This window comes from Pseudochaenichthys georgianus, chromosome 13, assembly GCF_902827115.2.
Source record: "Pseudochaenichthys georgianus chromosome 13, fPseGeo1.2, whole genome shotgun sequence".
NCBI lineage: Eukaryota > Metazoa > Chordata > Actinopteri > Perciformes > Channichthyidae > Pseudochaenichthys > Pseudochaenichthys georgianus.
Genome location: NC_047515.1, coordinates 40,308,947 through 40,318,551, shown reverse-complemented (window position 1 = coordinate 40,318,551; position 9,605 = coordinate 40,308,947).

Below are 9,605 nucleotides of genomic sequence, written 5' to 3'. Positions count from 1 at the left end.
ACCACAAGTTTGTAGACAAATAAACGTCGGACATCTTTTGTGAGCCACCTAGTCAGAACTTTACAGTGGTCAATTCTACTTCTAATCTCTCTCCGATACAAAGACACGTCCGGTCTTGCAGGTAAACACACACACACACACACACACACACACACACACACACACACATCTCTGCTAGCTGCTTCCTGTTTTCTATCCCAGGGCATCGCCTGCAGTGAGGCCCGACTTAGAACAGGAGCACGTTGACACTGACCCTGCAGCACGCAAGAAAGTAAGTCAAGTATACACAAAGACAAGGACACACACACACACACACACACTGCTGTCATGAAAACACTTGCTGTAGCCCGAGTGCAGAAACCCAACAGGCCCGGGTGCAGAGGAGCGAGCACTTGAGCTCTGACAGCGAGTGACGAATAACTGCAGCAGCCTTGACGTGCAGGATGAACCTCTCTGACTGATATCACACTGTGTGCTGCAGGAAAGAGGCTGTTCCTACAGGAGAGCTCCACGACAGGAAGTTAGCCCTCAGTCTAGAAGCCATTTCTTTACATTATAACCAGCCAACACATGCATGAAGCTGTCAACAAATCAGAGTGTCGATACAAACATGCAATTGATTTGATGCTGCTGCAACATGATGCTCAGATTTGCAGATTTGAGATAGTTACACTCAAAGAGGATAACACACTCTTTTGAAGGAAAGTATTATAGATACCCTGTGAAGGAATATCTTCAGTCGTGTTGATACATATAAATATTATCTGTATTTGTCACTCATGTGCAATGTATCACCCCAATCATTTCCTAATTTGGGATAAATAAAGTACATCTATCTATCTATATATCCATCTAACTAACTATCTATATATATATATATATATATATATTACATTACATTGCATTTAGCTGACGCTTTTATCCAAAGCGACTTACAATAAGTACATTCGACCAGGAAGACACAACCTTGAGGAAAACAGAATCATATAAGAACATCAGGTTTCAAAGAGCCAATCGTTTCAAGTGCTACTCAACTGGCTAAGCCAGTCCTTTATTAGTATATAAGTGCTCTGTTAGCAGTTCTTTGTTAGTCATTCTATCGCTCGAAGTGGAGTCGAAAGAGATGAGTTTTCAGTCTGGCCGGAAGGTGTGTAAGCTTTCTGCGGTCCTGATTTCAATGGGGAGCTCATTCCACCATCTTGGAGCCAGGATAGCAAACCCACGTGTTTTTGCTGACATATATATCTAATTATCTAATTATCCATCTATCTAACTATCTATCTATCTATCTAACTAACTAATAATAATAATAATAATAATAATAACTGGGATTTCTATAGCGCCTTTCAAGGGACCCAAGGTCGCTTTACAGGAATAGGGCAAGCACAAACAAAACAAAACAAAGGTCAGACAGACAAAACAACAGATAGATTTAAGGGCCGAAAGCCTTGGCAAACAGATGGGACTTGAGGGCCCTTTTGAAGGCGTCCAGTGTGGGGATGTTGCGAATCTCCGCAGGGAGAGCGTTCCAGAGGGTGGGGGCAGCCACACTGAAGGCTCTGTCCCCGAAGGTTCTCAGTTTGGTGCAGGGGGTGGTGAGCAGGCCAGAGTCTGAAGACCGCAGGTTCCGGGGTGGGGCATGCGGGTGGAGGATGTCCGATAGGTACTGGGGGGCAAGGGCATGGAGGGACTTGTAGGTCAGGAGGAGGACTTTGTAAGTTATGCGGAACTTGACCGGCAACCAGTGGAGGTGGATGAGGGTGGGAGTGATGTGCTGCCAGGGCTTTGTGTGTGTGAGGACCCGAGCTGCACAGTTTTGGACATACTGGAGCCTGTCCAGGGTTTTGTTGGGAACCCCGAACAGGACACCATTGCAGTAGTCCAAGCGGGTGGTGACAAATGCATGCACCAGGGTCTCGGCAACCGACTCCGAGAGTGACGGTCGGAGTCTGGAAATGTTCCGCAGGTGGTAGAAAGCCGATTTGGTCACAGACTTGACGTGGGAATGGAAGGAAAGGGTGGAGTCGAGGATCACACCCAGGTTGCGGGCTTCAGGAGATGGGGAGATGGAGCAGCCGTCGACCTCAAGGACGAAGTCACCAACCTTCTGGAGCAGTGCCTTGGGTGCCACAACCATGAGCTCTGTTTTACCGCTGTTCAGCTTCAGATAGTTTGATGACATCCATGTCTTGATGTCGTGCAGGCAGTTGATGAGAGACTGAGGGGGGAGCTGGGAGGATGGAGTGGTGCTGAGATACAGTTGGGTATCATCAGCGTAGCAGTGGAAGTTGAGTCCATGATGTCGGATGATCTGGCCAAGGGGGAGCATGTAAATGGTGAACAGGAGGGGGCCAAGTACAGAGCCCTGGGGTACACCGTGGTGGACTGGGGCCGGGGCTGAGTTTGAGCCACTGATGGAGACAAACTGTTTCCTGTTGTGGAGGTAGGATGTAAACCAGGACAGCGCTGTGCCAGTGACACCCAGGAGGTCTGAGAGGCGGGTGAGGAGGATGTTGTGAGAGATGGTGTCAAACGCTGCAGAGAGGTCCAGGAGGATGAGGATGCTGAGGCGGCCAGAGTCAGCAGCAATGAGGAGGTCGTTGGTGATCTTGATGAGGGCGGTCTCAGTGCTGTGTTGCTGTCTGAAGCCGGATTGGAAGGGCTCATAGAGCTCATGGTTGGACATGTACAGATGGAGTTGTACGGCGACCACTCTTTCCAGAGTAACTAACTAACTAACTAACTATCTATATATCTATCTATCCATCTATCTATTTATATATCTATATATCTATCTAATTATCTATCTATATATCCATCTAACTAACTAACTATCTATATATATCTATATATATCTAATTATCTATCTAACTATCTATATATCCATCTAACTAACTATCTATATATATATATATATATATATATTAGTGCTGTCAAAATTATCGCGTTAACGGCGGTAATTAATTTTTTGAATTAATTGCGTTAAAATATTTAACGCATTTAACGCATGTGCAGAATGGCCCGCCCCATACGTGCCACCAGTGGCAGCGCCAGGGTATGGCTGGGGTAGGCTACACCCATACCAAGAAATGGCTCAGCCCCACCATGAGACATGATGTTAAAGTAAGCAAAATAAAGTCTGCCAACTCGCGCGGAGTAAATTGCACAGACAGCAGTTAGTAAGATTGATTTCAGTAGCCACGGTTTTGAAAACTTTTGTCACGTAGTGATCGTCTTCTCAATAGAACATCTTTGATAATGTCTTCTGGCCAATCAGAATCAAGATAACGGCGTGGTGTTGTTGCAGGAAGTCCCGACGGAGATTACTTTTGCTGTAGTACAGGGCAGAGCCATATAATAGTAATAATATGGCTCTGGTACAGGGGTGCACATAACTGGTACGCAGGTTATGTGCGTAATCTGAAATGCGTACCGTCACTTGTGTCACAAAGCGCATTTGCGTACCGACGTACTTGTGAAGCTTTTCCAGAAGGCGGTTAGATCGCTAAAACAGCTGTGGTCAAACTCTGTGGTCACGAAGTACTCCACTAGCCCCCCCTGTCGACTTTCCTGAAGTACTCCCCGTTGATAGAAATCAACACGTAATTAATTAAGACCCCACGGTTTGATGATTGATAGGTGTGTGGGTTGTCTTTCATTTTGACATGCAGAAAAATGTTATAATAAACATAGATACTGTATGTTAAATGGATATATCCGCCTTCTTTCATTTATCTTTCCATTCCCACAACAATATACATAAATAAATGGCATATTTTGGACATAGTTCGAATGGTGATTAATCATGATTAATTCATTTTTAAACTGTGATTAATCTGATTAAAAATTGTAATCGTTTGACAGCCCTAATATATATCTAATTATCTAATTATCTATCTATCTATCTATCTATCCATCTATCTAACTATCTATCTATCTATCTAACTAACTAACTAACTATCTATATATCTATCTATCCATCTATCTATTTATATATGTATATATCTATCTAATTATCTATCTATATATCCATCTAACTAACTAACTAACTATCTATCTCTATATATATATATATATCTATCTAACTAACTAACTAACTATCTCACTATCTATCCATCTAACTAACTAACTATATATATATATCTATATATATATCTATATATCTATCTAATTATCTATCTATCTAACTATCTATATGGTTATCCACAATGAACCCATAACTCAGGTCAGCTCCTATAAGTACCTTGGTGTCCATCTGGATAATACACTCAGCTGGAAGGCGCATGTTCAAGGTCTGTGCTCTAGACTTCAACAGTGATTGTACTTTCTGCGTCGACTCCGGGCTTTCGGAGTCGACCAGAAGTTCATGTTACTGTTCTATCATGCAGTGTTGGAGAGCATCATGAGGTATGGTCAGACCCGGCGGCAGACATACGTCTCTGGGCGGGCATTTGATGTACCAGGGCGGGCCCACCCCGAAACTTACATTTCCCGGGAAAACTGAATTGTGAAAGAGCTGACATGCTGAAAACCCAACGCCTGCAGGCCAGGGGGTCTGGGGAGATTCTCCCCCAGGAGATTTTTTGAAATACTAACATAAAATACACATTCTGGTCCTCTCTTGAGAAGAAAAATAAATAAATCTATTACTACGCAACATATTTAAAAAAAAAAATGAATGCCATTTCAGTTTTTTGTTACTTTGTTCTGAAAGCTGAACCTGCTGCTCCACAGAGAGAAGAGGGAAGAGGCTGTGAATTACTTTACATTGTGGATAAGGGTGGATTGCCCCCATTGTTCTGTGTGTCAAAATGAAAGACAGCCCACACATCAATCATCAAACCGTGGGGTCTTATTTAATTACGTGTTGATTTCTATCAACACGTAATGTTGTATCGATGTATATAGAGATGTACTGTAACTACAGCAAAAATATTCTCCGTCGGGACTTCCTGCAACAACACCACGTCGTTATCTTGATTCTGATTGGCCAGAAGACATAATCAAAGATGTTCTATTGAGAAGATGATCACTATGTGACAAAAGTTTTCAAACCGTTTATAGTCTTCGGTATTTCCAGACAAGTGGCTGCTGAAATCAATCTTACTAACTGCTGTCTGTGCAATTTACTCCACGCGAGTTGGCGGACTTTATTTAGGTTACTTTAAAACCATTTTCCATTGTGGGGCTAAGCCATGTATTGGTATGGCTGTAGCCTACCCAAGTATACACTGGCGCCGCCACTGAACATAATAATAAAACAATTAAAATGTTGTATTCAGCCCTGATTAAAACAGCGGGCCCAAATTCTGGATGGTCGGGCCCAAATCCTGGATGGGCGGGCCCGGCCCCATGCGGCCCGCCCATGACGCCGGGTCTGGGTATGGTATCACTGCCTGGTGCGGTAACTTGACAGTGCAGTCAAAGTCACAGATCGCTCGCCTGGTACAGACTGCTATGAAAATGATGGGGGTTAAAAAACACCCATCTCTCCAAAACATATACGAGCAGTCCATTATCAGACAGGCAAACAAAATAGTGTCTGATCCCATACTCCACCCAGAATTCCAGCTCCTACCTTCTGGTAGAAGATTCAGGGTTCCCAAGAGCAGGCTGAACCGCTATAAGCACTCATTCCTACCAATGTCCGTTAAGCTTCTTAACATTCACAGGAAATGAAATGTAGTCAAAAGTCAAATGTAATGAAATGTACTTTTTAAATGTTGGCCATAAGGGTTGTGCAATAGGTCGCCATTGTCAGTATGTGCGTCTGTGTGTATTGTGTTTGTTCAAGCGGTGTATGACTGATGATATGTGTATGAATGTCCACTATGTTTGTATATTATGTACATGTATGCGGAACTGCTGGACGGAGCCCAGAACAAATTTCCTTACGGGGACAATAAAGTATATCGTATCGTATCGTATATATATCTATCTAATTATCTATCTAACTAACTAACTAACTATCTAATTATATAATTATCTATATACATATCTATCTAACTACATATCTATATATCTATCTATCTATCTATCTATCTAACTAACTATATATATTAGGGCTGTCAAGTTAACGCGTTAATAACGCGTTAACACAAAAAAAAATTAACGCCACTAATTATTTTAACGCGATTAACGCATGTGTATTTTTTTCCTCGGCCGCCCCGTAGTTTCAAAGCGCATCTGTCACGGTGTGTGAAGGAAGCAGGACCCAAATGCAGATAGCTCTGATAAACCTTTATTTCAAGGATAATGAAACTAACATAGACAAAACAGAACACTCACCGGTGAACTCAGTCACCAACAAAAGACGAACCGACAAAGACAGACAGAAAAACCAGAACTTAAATACACACAAGACTAATCATACAAACAAGACACAGGTGAGGAGGGAGGAGAAAACACGGGGACACCAGGTGAACACAATCCGGTAAATTAGACACACCAGGGAAACTAACGACAGGGAACCACAGACAGATCTAAACAAGACAAAACACAACGCAGACAGAAAACCAAAAATAGATCTAGACAAGACACCATAGAGACAGATCGTGACAGCATCGAGTTTAAAATACCATCTACAAGCTGATGCTGACAGCCCCGCTCCTGCCGCCCGCTTGTGGCAGACCACACTTCCACGCTCACCGGCAGGCACCGACTGGCCACCGGGAGGACCGGGAGGGTGTGTGTAATGTGGTCCGAGCGAGCGAGAGAGAGACCTTACGTGCATTGTTGTTGTTAGCATCTGGTGCTAGCTAGCTGCGCTAACGGATATAAGGAGCTGTTTAAATGAAAACAGAGGAGCGCTCTATCCACACAACTGCGCCGAGCACTTGACTTTATGCAGGAAGCAGACAGCGGGACATTGTACGAAAAGTCAGCACACTCAGCACGGATAGTGCAACATGATTGCAACGTCCAGGCAGCTCCCGTTCGAGCATATGCCTTGTTTGTAGCCTTTATCTAACCAGGTGAAGCCCCTTGAGATCAAAAGATCTCTTTTTCAAGGGCGACCTGCAGGACATTAGTTACACATGTAACATAAAACAACAGAACAACAATAATGATGACATACAAAATAATGTACAGGGTGCAGTTTACAAACTCTATTCACAGTGACAGGTACCATGAGTATCAAACAGCATGTCACCCAGCCGAGTTTTAAATGATGCAGGGGAACCAAAGTGCTCAGGTTCAAACAGGTTTGCAGACTGTTCCAATTTAGTGGAGCTGCTCATCTAAAAGCTTTCTTCCCTGAGACAGTCCTAGCACTTGGCACATTTAATAAAAACAACAGCATGAGATCTCAGGCAATACGTACTTTCAATGCGTCGAGAGATCAGAGAGCAGATATAAAAAGGTAGTTTACCCAACATGGCTTTATAGATGAACGTGTACCAATGACTGAGCCTCCGTACAGTTAGTGAAGGCAGACCAGCCCTTGCATACAGGGTACAGTGATGGGTTAATGCTTTACAGTTAGTAACAAATCTCAGTGCGCTGTGATACGCAGCATCTAACTTGCTCAGGCAATGGGCAGGTGCATTCATATAGACCAGATCACCAGAGTCCAGCACAGGTCAAAAGGTCACAGAGCCTTTTCCTGGCCTCAAGCGAGAAGCAGGACTTGTTCCTGTCGAAGAACCCTAGCCTCACCCTCAGCTTTTTAAGCAGATTAGTGACATGAAGTTTAAAAGTGAGACAATCATCAAGCCAGATACCAAGGTATTTGTAACAGGCAACAACTTCAAGTTTTGTTCCTTGCATAGTTACAATATCAAAAACAGGCTCTGGTGTCTTTCTTGCTTTAGAAAAGAGCATTACCTTGGTTTGATCCACATTTAAAAGAAGCTTTAATTCAGAGAGCTGAGTCTGAATAATGTTAAAAACAGCCTGTAATTTAACACCAGCCTCTTTAATGGAGGGACCTGCACAATACATCACGGTATCATCCGCATACAAATGTAAAGTAGCTTCATCCACATTTTCACCTAAACTGTTAATATATATGGAGAATAAAAGTGGTCCTAAAACAGAACCTTGTGGTACACCATTAGAAATGTTTAACCACTCAGAAGACAGTCCATCAAAGTGAACACATTGGGACCTTTCAGAGAGGTAGTTCACAAACCACCCACTGCATTGCTGGATATGCCAATACTGAGTAGCCTCTGCTTTAAGATGAGATGATCAACGGTGTCAAACGCTTTGGAAAGGTCAATAAACAGAGCTGCACAACTCTGCTTATTATCTAAAATAGTAGTAATGTCATTTACCACTTTCATCGTGGCAGTGATGGTGCTGTGTTTCTTTCTGAATCCTGACTGATGTTTAGACAGGATGTCATTTATACATAAAAACTCCTTTACCTGTTCACTCACTAGGCGTTCGAGCACCTTAGCCAGAACTGACAATTTAGAGATGGGTATATAGTTATTTAATAAGGTGGCCTCCCCTCCTTTCAGTAAAGGCAGGACATACGCTGACTTCCATACTTTTGGAATTGTGTTTGTGCTGAGGGAGAGGTTAAAAAGAGAAGTAAGAGGTGGAGCAATAAAGTCTGCAGCTATCTTTAAAAAGAAAGTTTCTACGTTGTCCGGGCCAGCCGGTTTCCTAGGATCTAGCTTAGATAAGACTTCACGAACAACATCAACAGTAAAAGGAGTAAAAAGGGTTTTCCAGACCACATTGTTCAGAGTCACGGATTGTAGTGTTTACAGAAGCAGAGTTAGAAACAGAATCAAACATAGAACCACAGGACACAAAATGCTCATTAAAACAATTTAGCATAGTGGCCCTGTCCGATATAGAGCCTATCTATATATCTATCTATATATCTATCTATATATCTATCTATATATCTAACTATCTATATATATATATCTAATTATCTATCTAACTATCTATATATATATCTATATATCTAACTATCTATCTAATTATCTATCTATCTATCTATCTATCTATCTAACTAACTATATATCTATCTAACTACCTATCTATCTATCTATATATCTAACTATCTATATATATATATCTAATTATCTATCTAACTATCTATATATATATCTATATATCTAACTATCTATCTAATTATCTATCTAACTATCTATCTATATATATATATATATATATATCTAATTATCTATCTAACTATCTATATATATATCTATCTATATATCTAACTATCTATATATATATATATATATATCTAATTATCTATCTAACTATCTATATATATATCTATATATCTAACTATCTATCTAACTATCTATATATCTATATATATATATATAGATATATAGATCTATCTATCTATCTAACTAACTATCCATCTAACTAACTATCTAACTATCTATCTATTAGTAGAGTATTAAAGTTATTCCTTGCCTTTGCAAACAACTGGGTTTCTGAATGTATTGATATTGATTTACAGAAATGAGCATGAACTATTGTTCAATATTTGGTTTTGTTATATGCACTTTGAGCAAATATATAACCCCTTGATTTACACAAAGTCTCAGTATGTTATGTTTTTAATTATCATTGATATTATGATTAACTAAAGAATGTATTTGCCCTTCCAAAAAGACAGGACAGTC